The 11,059-nt window shown below is 38.7% G+C and overlaps 2 non-coding genes across 2 annotated transcripts; one reads left to right on the top strand and one right to left on the bottom strand.

Moving 5' to 3' along the window:
- Window positions 1-7,684: 7,684 nt before the first annotated feature.
- Window positions 7,685-7,860, top strand: TRNAM-CAU (transfer RNA methionine (anticodon CAU)). The gene is made up of 2 exons: window positions 7,685-7,722; window positions 7,825-7,860. It is a non-coding gene; the product is annotated as a tRNA-Met (tRNA).
- Window positions 7,861-8,329: 469 nt separating this feature from the next.
- On the bottom strand, window positions 8,330-8,411 carry TRNAS-UGA (transfer RNA serine (anticodon UGA)). Its single transcript has one exon. It is a non-coding gene; the product is annotated as a tRNA-Ser (tRNA).
- Window positions 8,412-11,059: the final 2,648 nt, after the last annotated feature.

Below are 11,059 nucleotides of genomic sequence, written 5' to 3'. Positions count from 1 at the left end.
GGAAAAAAAATCGCACTGGCAGCCAAAGTCTGGCCCGGAGATTGGACCGATTCCTTATTAAGGAGGCCTTCCATGCCAGACACTCCCGATCTAGGCAATGGGTAGGCAATGGGGGAATCTCAGACCATCGGCCTATATTTCTGGAATTAGATGACAACTCCCACAAGATCACAGCTCCATACAAATTCAATTCAACCTGGCTAAGGGACCCCACCTATATCAAGTTGGTCACCGAGTTCTGGCAATCCCATCCGATCTCAGAGGAGGCGGATCCTGCAAAAGGTTTTGTCAGTAACCTCAAGGAACTAAAAGGCTTATCTAGAGAATGGGCGCACAAGAAGAGGGAATAGGAGGACATTAACTTAAAACAAGCTGAATAGGCCATTTCAGATATTGAAGAACAATCGGAGGGTACCTTTACCTCTCCGGAGCAAAAAGAGCGGTGTGCCCTCCTTATAAAGCAGAGAACCCAAATTCTAAAGGACAGAGAAGAAAGTTGGCGCCTCAGGAGCAGAGCGACCTGGCTTAAGGAAGGAGATGATAATACAAAGTTCTATCATCATTTTGCTAATGGGCGAAAGACTATTAATACCATTTGGGAGCTCCAAAATGACCAGGGACAGAAAGTTAATACCTCCAGAGAGTTGGCTGCCTTAGCCAGCTCACATTTCAAGAGCACATACTCGGCCCCGGGAGAGGCCAACATTCTGGAGATAATGCGCATAGCAGAACTCTTCCCTCAGTTTGTTGAGATGGAAGAAGCTGAGGAACTTTCCAAGGAGGTAACCTTGGGGGAATTAGAAGCCACCATCAAAGGATTTCAAAGAGACAAGAGCCTAGGGCCTGATGGCTGGACCATAGAATTCTACCTTGCCTTTTTCGACATCCTAGGCCATGATCTACTCAAGGTGGTGGAGGACTGTCGCCTCTCTGGAAGGATGTCGCCGGCTATTAAGTCCACTTTCATTGCACTCATTCCCAAATCTGAGAAGCCCTCCTCCTTCAATGACTTTCGCCCCATCTCGCTGTGCAATTGCCTATACAAAATAATGGCCAAAATCATAGCAAACAGGCTCAAGCCCATCCTCTCAGCTCATATTTCCCCCGAGCAATTCGCCTTCCTTCAGCACCGCCAAATCCATGAGGCAGTGGGAACTACACAAGAACTTCTTCACTCAGTGCACATAAGGAACCTGAAAGGTATGATTCTAAAGGTGGATTTATCAAAGGCTTTCGATAGAGAAAATTGGCTCTATATCCGACTGCTTCTTACGCACTTGGGCTTCCCTTACTTATACATCAAGTGGATCATGAGTTGTATTACCAATGTCTCATACAGTGTTCTTCTTAACGGTGCTCCTACTCCTTTTTTCTCGAATGAGAGGGGCCTAAGGCAGGGATGCCCTCTCTCTCCCCTGCTATTTCTTCTCATCATGGAAGGACTAAGCAGATCTATAAGGGCTGAGCATAGAAGGGGCAGAATAGTGGGCATAAGGATTATGGACAACTGCTTTTTAACCCACTTACTGTTTGTGGACGATGTCCTCATCTTCTTGAATGGCAGTATTGGAGACACCACAGTCCTTCAGAACGTTTTTGATCTCTTTCAGAAGGCAACAGGTATGGCTATCAATGTTCACAAATCTACTCTGACTGCAGTAGGCTGCTCACAGCTTGAAGTACAATTTGCACTCCGTCGGTTCCCTTTTACTTTACACTCTATGGAGGAGGGGCTGAAGTACCTAGGATTCCGGTTGAAGCCCCTGGGCTACAAAATTGCGGATTGGACTTGGCTCATCTCTAAGGTGGAAAAGCGACTGAACATTTGGTTCAATAGATATCTCTCTCGAGCTGGCAGGCTAATCCTCATTAAAGTTGTTCTGGAAGCGACCTCGGTATACTGGATGACCTTGGCCTGGATCCCCAGGGGGATTCTTGCCAGGCTACAAAGGATATGCAGCAGATTTCTATGGAAAGGCAACAAACAGGGAAGTCTCTTTGCCTGGGTTAAATGGGATACTATTGCTAAACCCAAGAGATGGGGGGGATGGGGCATCAAAAAATTGGACATCTTCGCCAAAGCACTGGCAGCAAAATTGGGTTGGCAGCTAATAACAACTCAAAGTCTCTAGACGAAGGTTGCCTATGCCAAGTATATCTCCCCTACTAACACTATGGATTGGATCAGGATGGACCATCGGACTAGTAGCAATATATCCATCATCTGGAAGGCGGTGCTAAACTCCCTTCCCCTCATTCGTGAAGGTTTAACATGGAGGATCCATGAGGGGAATGCAATTCGAATCGGGGTCAACCCCTGGATTGGATGCGGGAATGCTCACAGGCTCCCAGCAGAGATGACTAGACTTCTAGCAGATCAAGGCTACACACATCTCTGTCACATTGTTGACTCTACAAATACTACTCTTTTTCAGCAGGCCTGGAAGTCGGCCCTGGACCTCCACCTTTTGGCCCATTGGCATCGAGATTGGGATGGATTTACTGAGGCCCTTACATAAGCTCACATTCGGATATCAGAAGGAGAGGACGAAATTGTATGGGCACATGCAAAAAATGGCAGATATTCGCCTAAGGATGGGTACCTGAAGCTCATGGAAGCCACAAAACCAGAGCATTTAGAGCCATGGTGGAAAGCCCTTTGGAAGCTAAAAGTGGCCCCCAGAACGCGATTACTTATGTGGTCCATCCTTTTCAACAAAATCCCGACGGGTCTAAACTTAATGAAGCGATCTTTCCATGGACCCTTTTGGTGTCACCTGTGCAGAAGCAATGAGGAAAGTACTGAGCACCTTTTCCTGGACTGTTCTATCATCTCCGAGCAATGGAACAACATCCTGGCACATTACCCCTCCCTTCAGGGATGGCGTGGGGGGAATATACGTGAGGCTTGGCTTAGTTGGCTCGATGGACACAGGGGAAAAGACAGGAATCTGCCCCTTCTGATGTGTTGGGCTATTTGGATGGCAAGGAACCGAGCCATCTTCGACCTCAAGGACCCCCACTGGCTCTCCATCAAATCCAGAATCATAGCCGACTTTGACTCTCTACCTGAGGAAGTCTCTCAGCCTCCCCCTAGGGACATTCAACCGGAACACATTGATAAATCAACTCCTTGGGCCTATTTTGACGGGTCAGCCCAAGAAGAGGGCTGTTTGGGGGGGGGGGGGGCATCCTCTACCTGAGGGAATCTCACTGCTTCAAAATCCAAATGAACTTGGGAAGAGGCACAAACAACTATGTTGAGCTTGCCACTGCAAAACATCTCCTCCACTTTGCTCTAGCAAAACACTGCACTCATCTCCAACTCTTTGGGGATTCTAAACTTGTTTGCAACTGGCTTAATAGAACATCTCATTGCTCTACATTCTCATTGAGGCACATTTTGGATGAGGCACATAGGCTTATTGCATCCTTTGATAACTTTGTATGTCATCACTTTTATAGGGAGCGCAACTTAGGGGCAGACTACCTATCAAAGGAGGCAGCGCACCGGCAGGAAGAGGACTGGTTGATACAGGAGGAAATTGATGGAACCTTCCATCAGTTTTACCACAGACCATTCATAGACCTGCACTTGCACCAAGGCACTCTGTCTTTACTTTTTTTCTGATTTTCCTAGTATTTCGCATGCTGTTTATATTTCTGTACATAGGGTTCTACAGAACTCTCTTCTAGAGACTATTTTGACAGACTCTCAGTCAAGACTACTTCAGTGATATTTCAATTTTGAGACCTTCATGATCTCCCTGCGTGGAGAATTCAGTTTACTGTTTTTTGTTGTTGTTTATTTGTCGGTTAAAATCTGATAAGTAACAGTAATTTTGAGACTTTCATGATCTCCCTGCATGGAGAATACAATAATTTTGCGTGGAGAATTCAGTTTACTGTTTTTGGCTGTGGTTTATTTGTCGGTTAAAGTCTGATAAGTAACAGTAATTTTGAGACTTTCATGATCTCCCTGCGTGGAGAATACAATAATTTTTTGTGGTAGTTGTTTCGACAAACAGTCTGGGGAGGCAACCAGCCTCAATTTGCATATGCTATGGCATCTACAGAATGTAATTTCTCTTTACTAATAGAAATTATGACTTTTTCCAAGGGAAAAAAAATAATAATAATTTCTTTCTAACCCTTAAATCACTCCTTTACTTATATATTTAATAAATTTTATTTAATATTATTTTATTTTAACATATATTTATAATTGAAAGTTTACAGAATAGTTAAAACTTTTATATTCATATGTCCCTTTAACTTTTAATTTATTAAGAATATTACTAACTATCAATTTAATAATCAAGTTAAATTAATCTTATTTATTTTAATCTTAAATCAATCTATGATAATATGCTAAATAATATTTAAAATATTCTTTTTAACCCTTCAATCACTCTAATATTTATATATTTATATATTTAGTTAACCACCTTTATAACTAACTTTTAATTTATAATTTATTTTAATATATATTTAAAAGTATAATATATATGGTTAAAACTTCTATATTCATATGTACCTTTAACTTTTAATTTAATAAGAATATAACTAACTATCAATTTTAATATTAACTTAATAAGGTTATGCCCCTAGTCCGGTCCACCTAGCCATTTCCAGTCAAATTTAGTCGTTAATTTAGTCGTTCGATGCTTTGCTCTAACTATTTAACATGCATAGCTAGATCTGATTCTTCAACTTGTCCTAACGATGAACCACACTAGTTGGTTCGAAACCCATGGACAAATGAAACATCATGTGATTTACGCCGAAAAATCTCTCATATAAAGTTTTGTCTTAAAATATTTTTGTCCCTACCCACCAATTTCCTAGCGATTTGAAATTATTCCAATTCTATAAGTTCCTCCATAATAAGTTCCTCATTATTATTTATAATGTTTATTTATATACAAGCAAATTTATTTAGCAAAATGGTCTATTAATTTTAATAAATTTAAAAAATTATATTTGTGCCAAGTGGTTCCCCTCCCATCAATTTCTTAGGGATTTGAGATTATTCCAATTCTAATAAATTCTTTCATGATAAGTTCCTCATTATTTATAACATTCATTTATATATAAGCAAAATTTATTTAACAAAATGGTCCATTTTACAATAAGATGCGTAATTCTTTTTTTTCTCAAGTTAAAGTTGGTCCATAACCTTTTTATACATGGTTAATTAGATAAATGTATGCATTAGTAAGACATTCTTCGTATTCCAATAATTATTGTTGTTATATTTATGAAACTTTCAATTATATCAGTAACATTAATATTTTTAAAGTAATTGTATTAGTTAAGATAATCCAATCGATATTAAATTTTAATATAAAATAACCAAAATAAAAAGCGATTTTTTAAAACAAAAATTTTCTTTTACCTTAAATACGTTTCATGTATTTCAAAAGAGAGATGGCACCCGGCCCACATAAAGATCCATAGTTCAAGCTTTTGGCCAATTAAAACCAATCAGAGCGGGTGTGGGACGTTAAAGTTGAGAAGACATAGCGGGAGTTACAAGTTGGCCATCGATAGCGGTTAACAAGCTAGTCTCACCGACAATACAACTATATACATATTCATAAATTACGATAAATTCTTCCATACAGTCACTTTTCAAGTTCTTTCTTCCCCTCCTTTCACCATTTCTTCCGACATTAAAAAAATTGAAATATCTCGTTACAACCAGCTTTGTTGTATGCCTCCTATTTTTTTAAGTGACACGAGGTATGAAACGAAGTCCAGTAGCGCGAGGGTAAAAACCCAAATTACTGGAAGAAATGAATTGATTATTCGAACTGGGGAGCCACTGAAAGAAATATCTCATATTGATTGTTTAAAAGGGTGATACATAAAACGTAATTACATCATACTCAACAGCTATAGATCTGATTTTATACCTTCAACTTCAGTGGCCCAATCCTAACAAAAAAACACACCAAAAGTACCATTCTCCAGTTTTTCTGCATGGTTTTTTATCTTATCTTATATTTTGGAATTTGATAAACATAAGAGAGTTTAAACAATGAATCCCATTTACGTTTGTCTGACTTTAAAATATTCTTAGAATGAACAATATTTTGAAATTTAATAAATATAACAAAGGTTAAACAATTGATCCCACTCATTTTAAAATATTATTGATAAGCAATAAAAATGTGCATGAGTGAATCCAAAATCCAAATATGTAGATGTTTAAATAGTTTTTTTTGGAGTAAAAAAAGATTAACACTATCAAAAACCTGGGGAAGCCAAAATCCCGAAGCTCAAAAACTATAGCCCAAATTTTCAAAAAAATCTACTGTATTTTCTCATACTCCCCTTAAAATTTTCTATTATTTTCAGAGCCAAATTGTAAAAACAGATTACTCTCGCGATAAAACGGTGGTTAATGGCAGGACTATCATAACCACCCACCTGCGACATGTTTTTTTGGCAGACCTAGATTTACTATTACCAAGTCTTTTGGCCTAACCTTTAAGAACTGGCTTTACTCTCACTGAGTCATTTTGGCAGAATCTTTATAAGGGTAAAGAGGAAACTTACTTTCGAGAAGGAGAGGAGTAATGCGGTTCGTCGATCCAACCATCATTGTTCCACTGCTTCATCTAGAGCAGGTTTGTCGGCGACCTTCGGCGCCTTCTTAAAGAGCTCCATAGTATACGAACTCCTATTCCATGGCCTTAGAAGGGCCCATTGCTACACTGCTGCTGCTACTACCTAACCCTAACTTTAACCCTTTTTTTCCAGTGGGGAGAGATCCTCACTGAAGAATCAACATACAACATATGAGACTGAAGCTAGCAGATATACATATAGCCAAGCGAGAAGAGCATCATCAACATTCAACATATGTGGCCGAAACCAGCAGATATACATATCACCATAGCTTGAAAATCATCACCAAAACAAATGGCCTCCCTCAGGAGTCCAACGCTACTGGGGTGCGAAAGCCAACCGCCCCAGCCACCACATCGCCCACTCACTGAGACCCTAACTTTAACCCTTGACCCCAGAGGGTGCCAAAAAACAGTAAGTTATGATGCTATTGCTGACTTTCGTGTCATTTTGAAGCAAATTCTTCAGAGAAGCAAAATTGTTCACAATGTGCAATTATAGTGATAAACCCTCCAACATCATTTGCATTAGCAGAAGAAATAATTTGGTAATTTGCGTTACAAACCCCAAACAGTACCTTTGCAACTTTTACCTCTTGCTCTGCGATTGATGCGGAAACCTGGACGGTTAAAATGACACAGGATGCCGGTGGTAATCCATAAATTTTGTGAGTTCTAACCTCCAAAAAGCGCTCGAAATCCCATCTCAAAGAAAGCAAGTGGACTCACAGAAAAAAGAAACACACAATTTTTGTGGTTAGTTTAGTCGCAGGTAAAACGCTTCGAATCTTTTCATTTCAACTAGGCGGAGATGTCGTCTTCGCCACAGAAAAGAAATTTGAAGCTATGGTGGCAACTTCCGTAATGGACGGGGCTGATGATGTCACCTCATGAGCTTTCTTCAAGAATGCCGCATATACAAGAAGCACACACAGTGAATCAAAAAGAAAAAGACACTAAAATCAATGCCACACCCAGAAAACCCTACCTTAGCATCTCCCTTTGCAGGTTTGTTTCTGAAGCTTGAGTCATGGCAGTGCACATCAACAGGGGTGGTGGCGCAGTCGGTTAGCGCGTAGGTCTCATAGCTTAGCTGAGGAATCCTGAGGTCGAGAGTTTGAGCCTCTCTCACCCTACATAATATTTTGGCTGGACCGAGTATTCAACTCCATTAAATTTTTTTATTGTAATCCTGAGGTCGAGAGTTCGAGCCTCTCTCACCCCACATAATATTTTGCCTGGACCGAGTATTCAACTCCATTAAAATTTCTTTATTGTCACTCGTAAAATTTCTGGAGGCAGTGATCCATGCACCCCAAACAGTCAGTTTGTGTGGTGCATTCTCTGAAAATTGTTAATAACATTGAACTCCATTAAATTCGTTTGTTTACTGTCACCATGTAGTGCATTCTCTAAATTGAAAATTATTACTGAACGGGCAGTGTTTACTCATCATATGTTCTCGAAAAATTTCTGGACGCAGTGATCCATGCACCCCAAACAATTTGTGTGGTGCATTCTCTGAAAATTGTTAATAACATTGAACTCCATAAAATTGTTACTGAACGGCCAGTGTTTACTCATCATATGCTCCCGACGCAGCTTCCTGTGTTCATTATTGAGAGTAATAAACTCAATTTGGAAGCTTTGCCCATTTAAAACCGTTTTCTTATTTAACGCTGCGAAATACAAATCGTCGACAGCAGGGTTCGAACCTGCGCGGGCGAAGCCCAACAGATTTCAAGTCTGTCTCCTTAACCACTCGGACATATCGACTTCAGTTGAAAAGATTCCTCTAATGAAATTCTAACCATTTCCCGACTAAATCAAATCTCTTTTCCCTTTGTTAACATAATATTATATGACATGCCTTTCTTTATTCACCTTATTTCTGTTTTATAGACTTGAATTATTTATTAGTTTTCCCTTAGGCTTCCTTTAATAAAAAATTCTTAATATAAAATAAAATAAAAGTAAATATTTATATTTATATAGAACAACGAAAAAATCCAACTTTCCATCAATTAATTGTTGCTGTAAGTTTTAAATAAGGTTGTTCTCTAAAATGAAGAATCAGTGCATTACTACATGGTTTGATTAGGTTTAGATTATCTAAAATATATTTGTACCGTAATTTTTAAATAAGGTTGTTTTCTAAAATGAAGAATAAGGGTATAGTATTTATGATATTTTATTAATAATTTCATAGTTAAGTGGTATTAGGATTAGATTATCCAAAACATATTTGTAATGGAAATATGTATATAATTTAGGGTTTTTTTAATGAACTTTTTTTATATTTAAAATAGTAAATTGTTTTTTTTATATGGGTTGATTAGGAGAGTGAGTTCATGAACAAGGCTACTATGCTCTTACCGAGTCGCTCCATAAATAAGGGAAGTGTGTTACTTTCCTCAATTATGCATGATTAATGTGTGGTTGATCATGGTGTGCTAGAAAACTCATTGTCACAAAGGTAGAGGTGACAGAGGTGGAGGGGGTTGTGGTACCACTGATGGTTCACGAGCTCGAATGTGGGCCGCAGAATCAACATGTGATTGTGAGCAACAAACCTTGGACAAAATTAAAGAATAACTGAAGGATGTGGAAGAGGATGATTTGGTGCAATGGGCATACATGTCAGCTAACAATATCCTTGGCAGTTTGCATTCCTAATAGGTAATACATGTAGACAACCGATCTAATACCTACATAAAGTGTAACTCTATTAGAGAATGAAGACATTCTTAAGCAGAGTCTTGTTGGACAAGAGCGTTGCTAAGAATGAAATTCCAAAGGTGTTGGATGATGTGGTTGTGCAGTTGTAGGATATTGACAAATGACTTGTGAGCTTGGAGGTTGGGGAAGCTATAATTCCTAGCCCTAGTGGCTCTCACCAAGCTAAGCAATTTGTGATTAAGGTTAGTGCCTCCCTTTCCACCTAGTTTCTATGTTTGTGCTCCTTGTAGGGTCTTTGCTTTATGTTTGTCATCAATTAGGTAACTGGGATCTAGTTGTAATTAATTCTTTTGGTAGGCATGTGATCCAATTTGTGTCTTCTACTATTATTTATCATATGCCCTAACAATCTCTATCACCCAAGTTTCAACTTTCTTTAAGTATGTTGATACTATGGATGAAAGGTCTCCTGATCTTCCTCTAGGCTAGTTTCAAAGTGGCAAGTTGAGGAGGAACCAGAGCCAATGGATATATGTAATTGTTTAGTATGAATGAACATAAGTTTTAATAGAATTTCTGAAGCCTTTGAAATGATCAAGAAAATACAAGAGGAGGTGAAATAGACAAGCTAGTACATGTCATAAACAACTCATATCTCTTACCTATTGAGGGGTTACAACAATCATAAGTCATAAGACAACATAGAACAAAATTTAGTATCATCTAAGCCACAATGAATTAACAAAGTATTATAGGATTTTCCATATGAATGTACTACTTTGATGCGCGCAAGTTGATTGGAATGATAGTGATGAATAAAATAAGTTTCACTTCACTAAGTTTACCTAAGCAAGTGGTAACCAATGTTTCAATAACAAAGAACTTATAACTTGTGCTTCTTGAAAAATCTCAAATTGTTGAATGGATAAGTAAGAACAGGATGCCAACTACATGAATCATGTGCACATGACTCAGAAAAGAAGCTTTCCTATTTTACAACTAACAAATCCCTAGATCTCATTTGCAAAACAAAGTGAAAACCCTTAGCTCTACTTGATTAGTTTAATGAAGGAAAGCAATCCATTTAAGTAACAACATCAAGCAAATACAAGAGGTGGAGAAAGGAGATTCAATTTAAGTGGAAAATATTAGATCATTTTGTTTATGTTTTGGTAGCATCAAGAGTATTCTCGCATGTGGAGAAAGTGGAATAAGTGACAGGGATTTGCACCCATAAACCCATGGTATAGACCTGTGGTATTATGATGACCCATGGTATTACACCCTTTGGAAAAGTACAAGTGCAAGGGTGAGTGATTCACTCTTGTGGTTTACGAGAGAACATCGAGAGGGATGAGAAGGTCTATGGTCGAAAAGAGGGTCGATAGGGGCAAGAAGGCATGTAGTTGACTGATAGGGCCAATAGGGCCAGCGATTTTTAAAGAGGGTCAATAGGGCCTAGGCTTGGAAAATAGGTCCAAGAGGGCCATTGGTTGTCAAATAGGGTCGAGATGGACTATAGATGTCAAAATAAGGTTGAGATGGACGAGTTGGGAAGAAAGTGCCAATAGGGCCAAGAGGGATTATTTTTGGTGCTATCACTCTGTAATTTCCCTAGGCTAAGGAGAGAAACCTAGAGGTAACCATAAAACCACTTTAAAAGTTGGGATCTAGCCCTTCCATATTTAGGGAGGGATCTATCAATATGATTTAGATTTTTTTCAAGATATTAGGCTAGTTATGAA

Source organism: Pinus tabuliformis, chromosome 7 (genome assembly GCF_031772625.1).
Source record: "Pinus tabuliformis cultivar Carrire ecotype Pingquan chromosome 7, CPIR1, whole genome shotgun sequence".
Classification (NCBI taxonomy): domain Eukaryota; kingdom Viridiplantae; phylum Streptophyta; class Pinopsida; order Pinales; family Pinaceae; genus Pinus; species Pinus tabuliformis.
This window is presented reverse-complemented; position numbering and strand designations above follow the sequence as displayed.